The sequence below is a fragment of the Dermacentor variabilis genome, chromosome 2 (assembly GCF_050947875.1).
Source record: "Dermacentor variabilis isolate Ectoservices chromosome 2, ASM5094787v1, whole genome shotgun sequence".
Classification (NCBI taxonomy): domain Eukaryota; kingdom Metazoa; phylum Arthropoda; class Arachnida; order Ixodida; family Ixodidae; genus Dermacentor; species Dermacentor variabilis.
In genome coordinates, this window is record NC_134569.1 from 150,806,024 (window position 1) to 150,824,186 (window position 18,163).

Below are 18,163 nucleotides of genomic sequence, written 5' to 3' on the forward strand. Positions count from 1 at the left end.
CCCTGTTAAGCGTATCTTTTCCTTTTGTTTCTGTGCTTTTAAATGAATGGTTATTGAATCTTCCTACTATTACTGCTTTCATTTTAACATGTGATCTTACCTTTCAACGGCACATTATAGCAGTCCAGAAAGTTTGTTTGTGGGTTTAACTTGGAATGATCCACCGATTCCTTGGATAATCCCCCGTAGTGAGCATGAGCCACTAGTTGAACTGGCAAAAATAACAATATTGGCAGCAACGATTACTACTACCAGTTGTTTGGTTTGGTTGGGTTTGGTGCCTATCGGTATGGCTCAACCCACTACGGGGGTATCGACCATGAATCGGGCTCCAGTAGGTAAAAAGGGAAGAATACTTTAAGAGAATTTTGTAATTTAGGAGTGAGATAATAAATGAATACTAATCGTTAGTATGAATTTTCAAGCTATATTATTTTAAAATTTGAAGTTAATATTTTTGTTTTTGTGTTGGGGGAAAATAAAACGGTGAAGTTAACATGGTCGTCTACTTGTTTCATTTACAAAATTAAATCTGACATAACATGCATTCTCATTGCAGTATCCTAGTGCGAACGTCTCAAGAGACAGTATCACAGGAAGCGTAAGGACCAATCCAAGCTGACGAAGAGGACCTTCGCCACCTACGACACGCTATAAAAATTTTTCGTTAGTTTCAGGCTCGTTGCAATAAAAAAACATTCAGGGGAAGGTGCCAAATCAGACCTGTGAGAATAAAAATTAAGCATTGGTATTCGGCAACGCCTTCTTGTGTGCCAAGGGGCTTCTAAGAGGCAGAAAATAGATTTTATTTATTATATATGATTTGGAATTATTTTCTTATTTTGCAGCAGTGATGCATGCCGATGGTCTTAGGGCATTCAGTACCGGGCCTTTAAGATTTGCAGCCTCTAGTCCGTCTGCTGACTCACTTAAAGCGAGCCCCATGTGCCTTGGTAACCATACAAAACGGATGAGGCGTAAATGTTGGGGGATAGATGAATAAAATTCTTGGAGAATGGTAGATGAAGTTGTCACTTAAAATCAGAACTAACGGACAAGGAGTTGGCTATGATTACGGCTGAAAAAATAGATATGAGAAGTTTTAGTACACCTAGAATGATCGCCATTAACGCTGCCTGGAATACTGGTGTAAAGTCGGGTGGTCGAAGAGAGTAAGATCAATTTAAGGATAGCGGAAAAATGTCCACTCCTAACTTCTCTTCACTGACAGAAGGATCTGTGTTTCTTACTGTATTTATGTCGATGTTCTCAAGGTGGCAATCTAACAAACCTTTGATAGGCGGAAGCTTAGCGTTGTTAGGAACTCATAGAATGCAACGCTTACTGTCGCAGCATGTACACTTGAGAATACCACATCACGGATCAGTACTTCTAATAGTTCTAATAGTTTCTGCACAAAATTACCTGGGGACAACGCAGTCGCGACCATTGATTCTCACAGAATGCAGTCGGCTCTCGAATGAGCACATAGTAGGAGTGGCTCAGGGGAGAAGCACAGATGTTTAGTAATGTTTGGACTGTCAGCATCCGGAACCGAGTTTGAAGAGAAGGCAGGCGAGTTTCACGATAAAGAATATTATTCGCTACAAATTTTAGAAGGTCAAGATAGACGTAATGATTCGCGTTCTAAAAGAACAAGAGGGCGTAATTTATAGGTAAGACCTGCAGAAAATAACATGGAGTCGAACGCTAAAATGGGGCGCACATAAATAAAATGAGGAATTAGCGGAGTCTCCCTGCGCATTCCGGAACGACTGCGAACTGAATATCCGTAATAAACGAACAGCACCTGCTCCTTTAGATACGTTGTACTCTGTTTATGTTGGCCAATTAAACTTTTTACAGCAAGGCCGTTTATGGCTAAGGTTCAGTGTAATTTTCATGAATGCGAGTAAAACTATCATCATCAGCAATGGCTTGTGCCACTGCTCGTGCGCTCGTTGTCGTTGTCTTATTCGACAGCTGGCTCCGATGGCGCTCATCATGCCAGTGTTTCCATACCGCCCCTCCCTCTGCGAAGGCCCCTCATGGCACCGGCCCACTGCCAGTCGGCGCGAGGATTTCGACCTCAAGTTCTTTGCCTCAATATATCGCGAAATGAAAACACGAATGTATATAACGAATGTGTGTAACGAATGTATAGCACGGATGAATGCAAATGTATAGAATTAAATGTGTGTGCGTACCTTTCGTCACCATGACCACCCTGGTACCTTTGTTCAAAATTCTGTGACCTCTTTGTCCTGCGCTGCACAGCTTCGCTGGTCATTCACCTTCACATAGTGGAATGGCTCTTGATTCTCGGGTATTTTAATGATTGTACCCGTGCAATTGTCTCCTGACCATACGTCAGTGTTATTCTTATAGGAAAAGTTAAGGGAAAAACAATGACTGCACTTTTGTTCATCTTTGGCGACATTTGTAACCCTTTCAATCTGATTGAAATAAGGCTGCAAAGTTTAATACAGGCCACGTCTGTCTTTTGACACCGTTAAAATGCGATATCGTCAACGTATGCGTATACGTGCCCATCATGGTGTGTTGGAATATGACCAAGTAAAATATTAAATCATGCGGGGGAGAGTTGTTCGCCTTGAGGAACACCCCTTGTCCGTTTGTGACTTTTAGAATAAACACCATTGCGATCGCAATAAAGTGTACGTCCGCTTCGGAAATTCTCAATCTATGCAATTATATACAGTGGGAGATTCACACTTTCAAGTCTGTTGATCAAGTTGGTGCGCTGGACATAGGCACACGCCTTTACAGTATCTAATGTACTAAAAGCTACGTACTGTTTGTTGCGGCGAGCGAGTTGAATTCGACTTTCCAAGCCAACACGAGCACACCTAGATTGAGTACCCAGGCCTGGAATCCTATTGGATAGTCATTCAATATTTGGTTCTCGCCTACCCATTTTTTGATATGAACATACCAAGCTCTCTCGATTAACTTTACATGATTTGAAGCCAGAAAAATAGGTATAATGGTATCTATTGTATATCCATCGCCCCGCTTTTTAAGTAGCGGAATTGCTTCGGTAATTTTTTTCAATCTGGATGAATTCATGCACCATTTAATGAAAACTTTATAAGGTTAAGGAAATCCTGGGGAGACAATCCAAATATTATTTTTATCATTGCTCAACTTATGCCATCAGAACTGAAGCTGGCAGCGACTTTACTACTTTCATTAACGACAAAAATAAATAAATTAATTAACTGTTCTAATGTGATTGCCATGAATTAATTAGATTGCTCATGCGTCGATATCTGATAGGGTAGACATGATGTTAACTTGCCTTCTAAGCCTTTCGCAACCTCCTCTAGTGGCTACGAATTCAGTGGAAGTTAAAACTAAAGGATTCTACAGTTATTGACATCGAAACAGTCTTTTTAGCCTGTATAAACCTAAACAGTTCTTTTTCATTAATAGACTGTGATAGATAACTGTAATGTTAGGCGCTATAATATTATTTCACTTTGTCAACTGTCTGCCTGACTGTAGCTCCAACGTATATATAGTAATTCCAATTAATGATGATGATGACTGGCGTTCATTGGTGCAAGGGCCAGAAGTGGCCAAAGAGCGCCAAGGCTATGATAACAAACTGCCATTGCTAAACGAATGATGATGATTGAGAAGTGACTGAAACACAGCTGCATAGACGCCTGAAAAATATATATTCTTTAGAAAGCGCGTAAATATATTCTTAATAAAACTGGACAATGATACGTGACATATGCTATGGAAGAACGATGTACTGTGAAAGGGTGAGCAGCATTCCAATTACGTGGACATTGGCTATACAATAATATTCTACAGGCTGCTTTTCTTCTTTATTCGCGGTCTGTTGCGTTTCGCCTGCGACACGTGGTTTTGCCGGCGCGACTGCGGCGGGGCGGCAGACATTTTGGCCCGATCGTCGTCGCCGCAACGCTCCCCGCCAGGTGTTTCCAGGCGCGACTGCGGCGATGCGACCGCAAAGGATCACCCTCTCATTACAGTCATTGTGCCCGACCGGCAGCGCTACGACAGTGTGCTACGACATTGTGCTACGACATTGTGCTACGACAGCGCTACGACAGTGTGCTACGACATTGTGCTACGACATTGTGCTACGACAGCGCTACGACATTGTACGTTCACGTGCTCGTCTATTGAGGGGTTCCTTCTTGCCCTCAACTGCGAGAGTATAAAGACAGCTGCCCCCGGACGCCAAAAAGAGGGCTCCGATTTCTTCTGCTGAGTAAAGTGCTCTCCCGTCTCTCTACTTCGGTCAACCTGACCGCCAACTCTTTGCGATGTTAAAATAAACAAGTTGTTTTGTTGTTACCAGTCGACTCATGCTTTGCCGGGACCTTCGGATGCTTCCAGTTGTACCCCAGGCCGCCAGGCCAACGCTACCCTTGGGGCTTGCGACCCAGGTACAACCACGGGCGTCAGCGCCGAGTTCCCAACAACCGATGCCATCGGTGGGACTTCAAACATCTGGTTGGCAGCGGTGAGATCGCCTCCGACTTCAAACATCTGTCTGCCAGCGGTGAGATCGCGACAACGGAGGCCAGCAGCGAAGAGATGCAGTTGACTGTATGCTGAGCAGCTCAACGACGATCCGGGAGCAGTGCAACGAGCCCTGTGTGACGACTGGTTGCCTGCAGCGGAACGACTGCGCGGAATTCCTGCCTGCGAGGTTTGGTGAGTGCGGGACTTCCTTCTTCTGAGCTTTGCCAGGCTTTTGTTAGTGTCAGAAACAGAGCTGGTAATTGTGGTTGTCGTTGCTGCCGGGTTAGTTTGCGGCAAGACAATAGTAAGCAGTAGAGAAAGCAGCATTCAGAGCAGCCATGGATTTGAAGTCGTTGCGCAAACCGAAATTGTTGGAGCTTGCAAGAGAGTTGGGTCTGGATGTCTCGGACAAACTCAGAAAACCAGAACTGCTAAAGGCTATTCTTGAGTTAGAGGCTGAGGATGACGAGCTGTCGGAATGCCTTGAGACCATTGAAGAGAGGGAGACTGCAAAAGAAAAAGAAGAGCGTGAACGTAAAGAACAGAAAGAGCGAGAGCAACAAGAGCGTGACCGTCAACACGCTTTGGAAATGAAGCGTCTTGAGGTAGAGATGGAACGCGCTCGTAATGGAAGTCAGGCACACGGTGCAGGAGAACGCGTATTGTTCAAAATGACTGACCTGATGCGGCCGTTTAAGCTTGGAGAGGACATTGGTTTGTTCCTGGTTAACTTTGAGCGAACGTGCGAGAAGCAGGGGTTCTCTCGGGAAACGCGGCCACAGCGCTTGCTCACTTTGTTACCCGGCGAGGCGGCCGACGTAGTCGCTCGCTTGGATAGAGAGGAGGCAGAGGATTTCGACAAAGTAAAATCGAGTCTGCTAAAAAAGTACCGGCTGTCTGCGGAGGCGTTCCGTCGGAAGTTTCGGGAAAATGAGAAAGGCAGAAGTGAGTCATATACAGAGTTTGCGTATAGGCTTATGTCGAACATGCAGGAGTGGCTCAAAGAAGAGAAAGCGTTTGGTGACCACGATAAAGTTCTGCAGTGTTTCGGGCTAGAACAGTTTTATAGTCGGTTACCGGAGAACGTGCGATACTGGGTCTTGGATAGGCCAGACGTTTGTACGGTGGCTAAAGCCGCTGAGCTAGCCGAGGAGTTTGTGACGCGTCGGGCTCGCGGAGCTAAGGACGGTCAAAAGGGTGAATTTGGCTCGAAGTTTGAAAGGCCGAAGTTCACACCCATGAGAGCAAAAAGGGACACGCGTAGTGAGGATGCGAGTGAAAGCAGTCCGACCAAACGTAAAGAGACGGCGGCAGCCAAACGCAGAAAGCGGTTCGAGATGAGGCGAGCGCGCGTTTGTTACACGTGCCAGAAGCCGGGTCACTTTTCGGCGCAGTGTCCGGAAACAACACCAAAAGTTGTGTTTTTTTCAATAGGCAGCACTGACGAGAACATGAAGCTTCTCGAGCCTTACATGCGAGACCTCCTCGTGAACGGGAAAGAGTGCCGAGTGCTTCGCGATTCCGCAGCTACGATGGATGTAGTTCACCCGTCTTATGTAGAACCCCATATGTTCACGGGCGAGTGCGCATGGATCAAGCAAGCCGTGGAAGCTCATAGCGTGTGTCTGCCAGTAGCAAAGGTGCTTATTGAAGGACCTTTCGGAGCGCTTGAGACGGAGGCGGCAGTGTCATCTATGCTGCCACCCCAGTACCCGTACCTATTTTCAAACAGGTCCGATCACCTCCTGCGCGAGAAGGGGCTTTTGTTTGGTGAAGCTAGTGTTCAGGCCTTAACCAGATCGAAGGTTCGGGAGCTCGCTGCAAAGGCGGTAGTTGCGGGGCCGACGTTATCAAACAACGAAAAAGGGTCAGAGGCGCAGCAAGCTGATATTCAGAGCACGCCCGAACTGAATAAACTTGAGTCTGTAACGTTAAAGGCGCCAGATACTGGGGAGGAAATGCCCGATAAGGGAAAGTTAGAAGAGCTATCTACAGATTTGCTCATCGCGCCTACGTCAGACGGACTTGATAGGTTGCTAAAAGTCAGCCGGTCGGCTTTGATAGCCGAGCAAAAGAAGGATGGTAGCCTAGAAAACATACGCTGCAATGTCAAAGAAGGTATCGCCAGGAAAACTGCGCGTTTTGTGGAAAGAGGTGGAGTCCTGTACCGGAAGTATCTAGACCGCAGAGGAGTGGAGTTCGATCAGCTGATCGTGCCTCAATGCTATCGTCAAGATCTGTTGCGCTTGTCACACGGGGGTTCGTGGTCCGGACACCTAGGAGTTAAGAAAACTAAGGACCGTCTCTTGCAAGAGTACTATTGGCCAGGGTGTTTTCGGGACGCAGACCATTTCGTGAGGACATGTGACACTTGTCAGCGGGTGGGCAAACCAGGGGACAAATCAAGGGCGCCGTTGAAATTGGTACCTATCATAACGGAGCCTTTTAGACGGCTCGTTATTGATACAGTGGGACCTCTGCCGGTAACAGCCACGGGGTACAGACACATTTTGACTGTGATCTGCCCAGCGACAAAGTTCCCTGAAGCAGTGCCGCTTAAAGAACTCAGCTCAGTTGAGATAGTTAATGCACTACTGTCCATATTTGCGCGAGTTGGTTTCCCTGCGGAAATCCAATCAGATCAGGGCACAGTGTTTACTAGCGCTTTGACGACAACTTTTCTCGAAAGGTGTGGGGTAAAGCTGTTACACAGCTCAGTGTACCACCCACAGTCGAATTCCGTTGAGAAGCTCCACTCCGTCATGAAGCGCGTGTTGAGAGCATTGTGTTTTGAACATCGAACTGACTGGGAGCTGTGTCTGCCTGGGGTGATGTTTGCTTTAAGGACCGCGCCGCATGCAGCTACGGGGTTTTCGCCAGCTGAACTGGTGTACGGTCGCTCGCTTCGATCTCCGCTTCGCATGCTTCGAGAATCATGGGAAGGCAGGAGCGACGACCCAGTCGTGGTGGAGTACGTACTTAAGCTCCTCGAACGCTTAAGAAGGGCACAGGAGTTGTCAGGTGAAGCAATGACAAAGGCCCAGCAGAGGGCCAAGGTTTATTATGATCGGACGGCCAGGGCCCGTCGTTTTGAGGTGGGCGATGAGGTCATGATATTGCGCACATCGCTAAACAACAAACTAGACGTGCAGTGGGAGGGCCCAGCACGAATTGTTCAGAAACTGTCGGACGTTAACTACGTGGTAAGTCTGCCAGGAAAGCGGAAAGCACAGCAAGTTTACCACTGTAATCTGCTCAAACCTTATAGACAAAGGGAAGCAGTGGTGTGCATGATGGTAAACGTTCCTGAAGAGCTTCCGGTCGAGCTTCCGGGACTAGGCTCAGTGACGAACAGGGAAGACACCGGTCAAGTCATTAGTGACCTTATCAGTAAAGCACCGCTGTCGCCCGAGCAGAAAACCGAACTACACCAGCTATTACAAGAGTTTCAAGGTCTGTTCTCTGAGAGGCCTGGTAGGACTTCTGTACTTACTCATGATATAGAACTTACCTCCCCAGAGCCAGTACGATCCAAGGCGTATCGGGTGTCACCCCGCCAGAGCGATATTATGGAGGCTGAGGTAAAGAAAATGCTACAGCTCGGTGTTATTGAGGCAGGTGAGAGTGATTATACCTCCCCTTTGATTTTAGTTGAGGTACCGGGCAAGGAACCTCGTCCTTGCGTCGACTACCGCAGGCTTAATTCCATCACTAAGGATCAAATTTATCCGATCCCTAACATCGAGGAGCGCCTTGAGAAAGTTAGTAGCGCTCAGTTTATTTCCACCCTAGATCTTGTCAGGGGTTATTGGCAGGTTCCACTTACAGAAGAGGCTAGTAGGTATGCGGCGTTCATTTCACCAATGGGAACATTCCGTCCTAAAGTGTTGAGTTTTGGTTTGAAGAACGCGCCATACTGTTTTTCAAGCCTCATGGATAAAGTGTTGCGGCGACAGCAAGAATTCGCTTTACCGTATCTAGACGACGTAGCGATATTCTCCGCATCCTGGTCTGAGCATATGACACACTTGCGGGCAGTGCTAACCCGCCTGCGCGAAGCGGGCTTGACAGTAAAGGCTCCTAAGTGCCAGTTAGCACAGGCCGAGGTTGTCTACCTCGGTCACGTGATTGGTCAGGGTCGTCGCCGCCCCTCTGAAATAAAAGTGGCCGCTGTGCGAGACTTTCCGCAACCGCGCACAAAGACCGATATTCGGTCGTTCTTAGGTGTCGCCGGCTACTATCAGAGGTACATCCCTAGGTACTCTGATATCGCGGCTCCCCTGACGGATGCTCTAAGAAAGACAGAGCCTCAAACAGTCGTCTGGGACGAGACAAAGGAAAGAGCTTTTTGCGCCCTAAAGAGTGCCCTAACAAGCCAGCCTGTGCTACGATCGCCAGACTATACAACAGGGTTCATTGTTCAGTGCGATGCTAGTGAGCGAGGCATGGGCGTTGTACTGTGCCAACGGGAAAATGGAGAAGTAGAACACCCCGTCCTGTATGCTAGTCGTAAGCTGACCAGTCGTGAGCAGGCGTATAGCGCCACCGAGAAAGAGTGTGCGTGTCTCGTGTGGGCCGTTCAGAAATTGTCATGCTATCTAGCCGGCTCGAGGTTTATCATTGAGACGGATCACTGCCCTCTCCAATGGCTGCAGACCATCTCTCCCAAAAATGGCCGCCTCCTGCTCTGGAGCCTCGCTTTACAACAATATTCCTTTGAGGTGCGTTACAAAAAGGGGAGTCTCAACGGTAACGCCGATGGCTTAAGTCGAAGCCCCTAACGTGGGAATCAGCCTCAAAATTGTTGGTTACTGATGTTTTTCTTCCTGAGGCAGGATTTTTTTTAACATATTGCTTTTGTTTAGTGTTTCAAAGTGATGATATGCTTTCTAGTGCAATTTTCCAATTTGTGGACGCGTTCTGAGTGATGCTAGACTACTGTAAGGAACTAGGCAGTGGTATAAAAAGGGGAAAGAGCCTGGCAGGGCTTAGTGAGGGTTGTGCCGTGCTTGCTGACTGAGCGGTTGAGTTTCAGCGTAGTTCTAACGCTTGCCGGGAACGAGAACAAAAATGTGAACTCTCCCGAAGTCACTTTGCAGTGTCCCGTGCGAACCTGAACGAGAGAACGAGGCCTTCTCTGTGCGCTGCGCTCAAGAAACGTCGAGGGACGCCCGACTTCGGTTATGAGCATCATCGAGCGACATCCCTCCGGACAGCGGATGCAGTCCCCTGTCCATCGGGATCTCCTTTCCCCGGCGGGGCGGTCTGTTGCGTTTCGCCTGCGACACGTGGTTTTGCCGGCGCGACTGCGGCGGGGCGGCAGACATTTTGGCCCGATCGTCGTCGCCGCAACGCTCCCCGCCAGGTGTTTCCAGGCGCGACTGCGGCGATGCGACCGCAAAGGATCACCCTCTCATTACAGTCATTGTGCCCGACCGGCAGCGCTACGACAGTGTGCTACGACATTGTGCTACGACAGCGCTACGACAGTGTGCTACGACATTGTGCTACGACATTGTGCTACGACAGCGCTACGACATTGTACGTTCACGTGCTCGTCTATTGAGGGGTTCCTTCTTGCCCTCAACTGCGAGAGTATAAAGACAGCTGCCCCCGGACGCCAAAAAGAGGGCTCCGATTTCTTCTGCTGAGTAAAGTGCTCTCCCGTCTCTCTACTTCGGTCAACCTGACCGCCAACTCTTTGCGATGTTAAAATAAACAAGTTGTTTTGTTGTTACCAGTCGACTCATGCTTTGCCGGGACCTTCGGATGCTTCCAGTTGTACCCCAGGCCGCCAGGCCAACGCTACCCTTGGGGCTTGCGACCCAGGTACAACCACCGGCGTCAGCGCCGAGTTCCCAACAACCGATGCCATCGGTGGGACTTCAAACAGTTCACAGTCAGCATTCCAACAGGGCGGATAAGTACCACCTTTAGTTGACTATATCCTGAATCTGGATTTTTATAGCTGTCGCTTATCACATGACACAAGTTAGTGAGTGAGAGAGTGAATAAACTTTTATTTGGTCCAGCAAAACGCGATAAAACGGGCACCCGGCTAATCCCACGACGGGACTGACAGATCTAGTCTGCCGGCCCAATCACGGGCGCGCTGGACGGCCAGGATTTGATCCTCAAAGACGGGACTTATTAAGTGCGCTTACTTCATCACTTAGTCTTACCTGGTTATTTGAAACTGAGCGCAATGAATCTTGAAATTTGTTGTAGTTAACATAGATGCGGACATGTTTACTCATCAAATTAATTGGGCACGCGATTTCAAAAATTGTTGGAAGATGGTCGCTGTTCGTGGCCGAGGTGACAGTAGAGCAGAACAACATGGCATAACCAGAACATTAAAAAAATTAGGTCCAGCAACGAACGCGATTTGCCGGATACATAAGTTGGGGTTCGCGAATTTACACAGTTAACGTTATTTGACGGAGCCCAATATAACCAGCGTTTACCACAAGAATCAGACCGACAGTCGCGTGATACGTGGTGAGAATTGAAATCACCAGCTATGATTATATTCTTTCTGTTTGAGGGAACCACGGTATCAAGAGTATCTGTATTCAGAACGCCTGTAGGGAAGGAAATAGAAATATTGACTGTTGAAAATGGGGCACATCCAGGAAGAATTACATCTGTTGCTAGAACCTGGTTTTATGCAGAGAATGGCTAGTTAGTAATCTCGCGACACTGTCTGGCTTCACATCTGTAGTTACCGCCACATCACTTAGTGTTCACGGTGACGGTGCTGGGAATAGGTTTTCAAGACGTACTAAACACGTACATGAGCTTGCGATCGCACCATTGTGAGCACGTTTACCTGTATTAAATGGCACAAGTCGAATTTATAAGGATTACGAGTGAGTTTGTAGTTACTTCCCTTTAAAGATAGCATAAACGCTTCTGCATTTATTGGACTGGAAGCGCAAAGCTTCAGAATAAGCACGGCTATTCACCTGCGGATTCCTGCTTACTTGAAACGGCCGCCTCGATGAACGCGTCTGACACCGTTCACTTGAGCAACAACTCATATCGAAACTGCCTTTTTATTGGTGTGTGAGACTCCACTCATCTATTAGCGATACAATCGCACTCAGTAGTACCGGAGCGGGAGGGGCGCAGCATGCGGCTGAGGTCAACAAGATCGGCCGATCGTTTATAATCCTTCCGAGTTCATTTATAACCTTTGCGTGTTCATTTATTACCGTCCTTATAAGCCCGTCGGAGTCCTTGATATTCCTGGGTCCAGCGATGCTGCATGGTTGATACTCAATGCTACCAGTAAACAGAGTTTTCTTTTACTCTGTCCTTTTGTTTTCGTGAAGAAAAGCCGGCTGAATATGCTAGTGAAAGAAACAGCCATTGTCGAGAGCCCACACTTGTGATATTGTGCACTTCCAATAAGTACGAAATATTTCTTACTATCATATTAAGGAGGTTGAGTGGGCATGGAGTGAATACAAGCAGCAGACATTACGAATCCCGTTCCAACTGCCAAGAATTCAGCGAATGGCAACTGTTCACCCAACGAATAGGAGTGGCAGCAGCAACAGAACGTATGTAATCTGATAGCTTGGGTGCGACCTCTATACTCACTCCAGATAGGCTACACGTGTGGACAAATGACCAACGCTCGATGTATGAATTACCAGCACGCTGCTGACGTGAGCGCAGCGATCTTTAGCAGAACGTTTTTACTATGTCTTGGTGTAGACCGACAGGTGTCGCGTGAGTATGCGAGTCGCAGCAGTTGTTACTGCGCAGCTTTCACGTGACTAATGGGAATCCCCAATGCTTACCTAAGAGAGAGAGAGAGAGACAGAGAGAGATGCAAATGAGAGAAAGGCGGGAAGGTTAACTAGAGTTGAAACCTCCGGTTTGCTACCTTGCTCTAGAGGAAGGGAAAGGGGAAGTAAAGACGGAAAGAAGAGCGCGACAAAAATAAAAGCGTGAAAAAAAATGAAAAGGGACGGAATGGGATCATTATAGTCTAATAGGCTACTGCCATGTAAAAAGGTCAACAAAGCCTTGATGGACTTTCGGTACGACGACAGTTCATGTCGGCATTCCAAGGCAAAACGTGTCAATGAGGGAAGGGGCTGCGCAGGATACACTCGTGGATGTACGTGTTTTGAAAATACGTCTCGGAGGCGACAGTAAATTCTAAGCGCATCGTCGAGACACGTGGCATTACTGGCGCCTTTGTTGTAAAGCCGCAATCACTTAGAATTATGGATCGAGCAAGAAACCTTGTGGCGCAATCTGCGTAGCGTCCTCAGGGAAAATACAACCCAAAGGGTGTCATTTTGTTTTAGAGTGTACACTCTAAGTTTAAACCCTTTGAGTCGTATCTTGCCGCACAACAACAATTGTCATCAGCCCGGCACTTCCCAGTAACGAACGGCATGCGCGTTGTCAGCATGGCATAGCATTGCCGTCAGGAAAGTAGCGGGCGCAGCGTTTTCAAGAAAGGAAACGCAAGAAAGACAGATTACGATTATTGTTGTGTGGCAGCTATACACCCAAAGGGTGCAAACTTTCTTTAGAGTTTAGTGATTCAGCCTTTTTAACTGGTTATGCTACGGCTACTTATCCGCACTCCCCATTTACACTGGCAGCTTAGCTATAGCTTGCGCAAAACTGGGAGTTAAGTAGTGCGGTAGCCGTAATGCGAAAAAACATCATTCTAGTTTCTCGGAGCAACCACGACGGGTAAAAATGTCAAGAATAGCACATATACAGTTCCTGATGGGTCTTGACAGATTCGTCGACCACGTATGATGTGTACAATCTCGCATAGTACCGCTTATATCGGACACAATAGCGTGCTAGCTGTCATGGTGTAAAAAAAAAGTGCAGATAAGGTTCCTCACCTACTGAGCCACAAAAATCATGCCCTGAAGTGGATGTTTTGGACCAGTGCCATCACATGGTTGAAAAAGCCGTTGCACGCAGCTTGCCAAGCTTGCGGCGCGGGTGAGATTCTGTAAATGTGCCCTGAGGCCGCAGGGGAAGCGGGAAGCAGCGAATAGTTTATCAGGAGGTCGCGACGCTCTGGCACAAGCTGTGACGGCGATAACCACTGAACAGGAAGGAAAGGGGCGCAGTATAGACTTGCGAAAGTCGATCAATTGTGTCACCGTGACGAAGGAGACGCTGGCGACGATTGCACTGCAGCTCGAAACCCCTGCGACGGTCGCTACGGCCAGTACAGCAACGCCTGAGTGCAAGATGGGAGACGCGGTGTGTGAACTGGTTTCCTATGTAGGCTCAAAAAGAATAACCTGATACAACGAATGACTTGAAAAATTGGAAAAAGAACAACGCACTCACACTATGTAAAGATGTAATTACACTGCTCAGCCATGTAGATAAATAATTTATTGTGACAGTTGCGGGCACTCACAACGTACCAGGCACGTTTTTATTTTTCAAGGGGACCAGAGGTGGGGGGGGGGGGAGCTGACTTTTAGATGGTGATTGAGATGGTTTTCTTACGTGCTGGCGGTTTTCTTCAATAATCATTAAACTTTTCTTTACTCTCCAGAACTAAAGAGCAGTAACAGATGGGAAAAAGGGCTTATAAGAGTTTGTCACGTACCGTACGCTGGCTCTACGAACACAAATTTTGAGGGGGAGGAGGGGGGCTCAGGACATTCGGACATCTCTACTAGATCCGCGCGGGCAATCGATCTCTACAATTTCTCAACAACGACTTCTTTGCGAAGAGCACGACGTCGTCTTCATCCGCTGTGCGGTTGAATGGTTTCCGAAATGCATGCACAAAAGCCACAACTCTCGTTGTCGGCGTGATACATAAAATTCCCCACTACTTACAACTTACGATATCTCAGTGGTTAGCGCGCATGGCTCTCACAAGCACATAGCCGCAGGGGTATGCATTCGGTCCCCTATGGCGACATCCCAGCAGTTACAGCTGCAGAGATCGAATTAAATCAGAGTTTTCAATTCCAGTGTTAAGGCGAACAACGCACTTGACACTAATGATACTACATACAGGCTTCCGCAAAAAACCTTCACACATTGTTAGCGTCGTACACAAGTGCTTAGGTCGCTGTCATGTAGTGTTTCAAAAGTACGATTACCCGCAAGCTCATGTAAGGTCCAAGTCGGCTTTCCTTTTGGGTGGCATATGCCTCGACCTTGCTGACACCGCATTTGCCGCAGCACATGCTTAGATATGCAGGCGAAACAGAGCCTCCTACTCAGGGCTACCAGGCGGAAAAAACTGAACTAATGCAGCGTACAGGGGGAGCCCCACTAAAATGGTGGACCCCCACGAGATCTTCAGTGCAAAAACCTAGCATGCAGGAGCACGTCGTAGCGTACACGTGCCAGTGATTAGCATCATAGCGAACTCCGAGCTAATGTGTGGTTCTACTCTGGTTTTCGAAACAAGCACGCCGCAGGGAACACCTTAGGCTCGGGTGTCGGCGAGGGGCGACACTGCGGATTCCGAGCCAGATATGCGCGTGTCGAGCCGGGACTCATGACGGCCGGCGCACAGGAGCAGCACGGAGGCACCCTGGCTGCCGGTGACTAGCGCCACCATGGTACCCAGCTGAAACCATGGTCGCTTCGAGAGACGCGGCTACTGCAGGAGCACCAGGCTTGGCACCCGGGTGACGGTGATTGGCCACACCGCGGACTCTATGCCAGATTCGGTGGTCTTGTGTCTAGATTCGATACGACGCCGCCCACCTTAGGTGAAAGCGCCCAAGGTGTAGGTGATTGGCGCCACCGTGGTTACTCCAGCCAGACGAAGTGCGTTTCGCTGCCAGATTGGAAATGGCGGTCCGCAGGAGCACTCCGGTCAACCGTCATTGGGTGTCGGTGATCTTTGGTACCACCATTTGACGAGTCAAAAGCAAACACCGCACCAACTTGGGTCACTGAGTATGTGGCATTGCATGTGTACATACGGGCACCTGTAGAGTCGTCCAAAGAAGTTGTAGTTTCTCCCGTAATGCGAATGATTGCGATAGCAAATTAGTAGACAGCTATGGAAACATTCGCTTACTAACTGAATTAACAAGCATGGTGTCAGTGCGCACAAGTAAACATCAACAGATCACACTCGACGAGCGCGGACACTCGCTGTCAAAACGCTGGTGTGAGCAAGTGCGGTAGCAGGGCGAAGTGACCTTCTTGCTGTCTATCGCTTCAACGCAAGAGCGGCGAAAACACAGCACGCCGTCACAGATCCGTTTCAGGATACACTTATGCACTTGTTGGCGGAGTCGAAGCCGTCCAGGCCTCTCTCCCGCGCTTCGTACCCGCTTTCTTTCGCGCGCGAATTTGAGCCGCGATCGTCGGTTCCCCTTGCGCCCGGTGGCGAAATACGCAATTGGTGCCGGATTACAACACCGCCCCTGGCCCCTCCCTGCCATCCCCCACGACTTTTCGCGCGACGGAAGACGGCGGCGCGTTTACTCTCAGCTTTCTGGCTCGCGCGCCATATTGAGCCGCGATCATCGGCTTCCATCGCGTGCTTTTACTCGCACATACAGCATACGACGCGCGGCGACGGTGTTATCGCCCTTGGATTTTATACGGAACGTCACGGCGATGGTGACGCCGATGGCAAGAATACGCCTGGAGTGTCCATATAATTGCTATAGCAATGAACGATAACAGATAAGTGATGTTACAAAAGAATCAACGAAGAGAAAGAGGGAGAAAGAGGAAAGGAGAATACAGCACTGCTTAAACTCTGTCTCTAAGACCAGTTCTCCGCAAGAAGCACAAGAACGCTTTCAAACCCTATGTGCTGAGGGCGGTCTCGGGAGCTCTTTGCTAGGCGCAGTGAAGCGGGGACACTCACAGAGAAGGTGGGCGGAACCCCAGAAGAAAGGGCACGGGAGCGACATTTCCACGTTCTCCAAGACATGGTAAGTTTGTTGAGCGTAAAGCGCGCACATAATTAAGCGCCCAATTTAGTGCGACGGCTTGGGAGGATACACACACATCGGTACTCCCGTACGCGTACGCTAGCTGCCAATCCAGCGCACGCATATAGACGATCATTGCTGCCATATAGCTAGTGCCTTGTCAGTTATAGGTCTTTTGTGCTGCCAATGACGCAGACTAACTTTTTTATAGGCTGTTTAAATGACAAGAAAAAGCTATCCGGCTTGTTCGTTGCACGTGTTAACAATAAAGTCGATTGTATTATGATTTCTTTCTTTCAGTTGTCTTTTAGGCTTAAAGATAGGTTATTATGCCGGTAACTCACCAATTAAACAACTAACTGAATTACTAACTAACGAACTCATGTAAGATGCTTACACGGTCTTTAAACAGTTGAAGAGGGCGCCCGTGTTGTCTCCTTTCCTGTGCGTGTGGTCCAGGCGCAGAACTCCTTTATTATGTCGAATAACCAACTAGCCCAGCAGTTCACTCCGCTAACTAATTAACTAATTTAATAAACAATCTCGAACATAGGGATTCTTAATATTGCTTTGGTAATATGTCATAAATAAATGCGGCAGCATAAAACCGCATTTCTCATGCAGTGAACACATGCACGCTGAATGCAGCGGCAGGTAATCTTGCGACATGAACATCATTATACAAAAGAGAGTTTCTCTACATCATGTTACCATCTTGCAATCTCTGAATAATTTATAGTTTGTGGGGATGTCGTCTGCAAAGTATATTTACCAATGTTTCTAGGTACGCACCGACCCACCGGACGACCGACCGACCGACCGACCGGCTGGCCAGCCAGACGCCCGTGATAGTGAGGTCATGTGTGGACGCTATGGTGGCCTAACAATTGGAGCGCCTTATCGTAACGCGAAACTCAACGTTCCCCGCTAAAGGCTTTAGATGTGAGCGTAATATATTCGATCACGTAAAACAATGCGGAATGATGCATGAAAAGCGGTTGTGAGGACACAGTATGCTTTGCAAAGTGAATTGAAGCGCTGTGCTTACCGGACGGTCTTCCCTTAATTGTGGTGAGCCTCTTCGATTCACATCGTTGACAGCGAGAAGATCCGTGGTCTTCCTGGGAACACCAGTCTGTTGGTACGATGCACGGCGCGCCGGCGCAGAACACAGCAAGGGTCTGAGCAAACATCAATTCCCATTTTCCGGTAGTCAAAGGGAACCTGCAGCACTAGCAAGAACGGAACCAGTAGTTATTGCGCATTTTTATCCAGACACATGAAGGCATTAGTTTTAACGTTTCAATGTTGAAAGGACATTATAAATTATCGAGAAAAACAAATGGAGGCACAGTAGGTCTGATGAAGATTTCCTGCAAAACAAACACTGCCGCTCTGGCGTAGCGCCTCGAACAGGATGCTAGTCCGCGAGTCGCACCTGTGCCGAGAGTGAGGGGCGAAATGATCGGGGAACAACACGCTTGAAGTATATACGTGCCGGAGATCTCGCTACGAATAGATTTGTTTTATTTCTAGCATACGAGCAATGTGGCGGTGCATGTGGCGGTTTAGGGGACTACGAACACGTTGGCAAGTGTTCTATCTTCCGAACAGAGACGTGCTTTTTCGAGTCCTTTGTTCCGGCATGCCAGCGGGCAGCCTCAAAACACACTCCGACATTATCGTAGCGGGCACGCCCATTTAAACGAGTG

At 48.2% G+C, this 18,163-nt stretch overlaps 1 protein-coding gene across 2 annotated transcripts in view; it reads right to left on the reverse strand.

Annotated features, from left to right (window-relative positions):
• The window catches only part of LOC142572854 (calcitonin gene-related peptide type 1 receptor-like), a 55,707-nt gene extending 37,814 nt beyond the window's left edge, over positions 1 to 17,893 (reverse strand). For both annotated transcript variants that reach the window (XM_075682259.1, XM_075682257.1), the window contains exon 1: positions 17,500 to 17,893. The gene's annotated coding sequence lies outside the window, so the exon portion shown is untranslated. The remainder of the gene's footprint in view (positions 1 to 17,499) is intronic.
• Between the last annotated feature and the right edge of the window lie 270 nt (positions 17,894 to 18,163).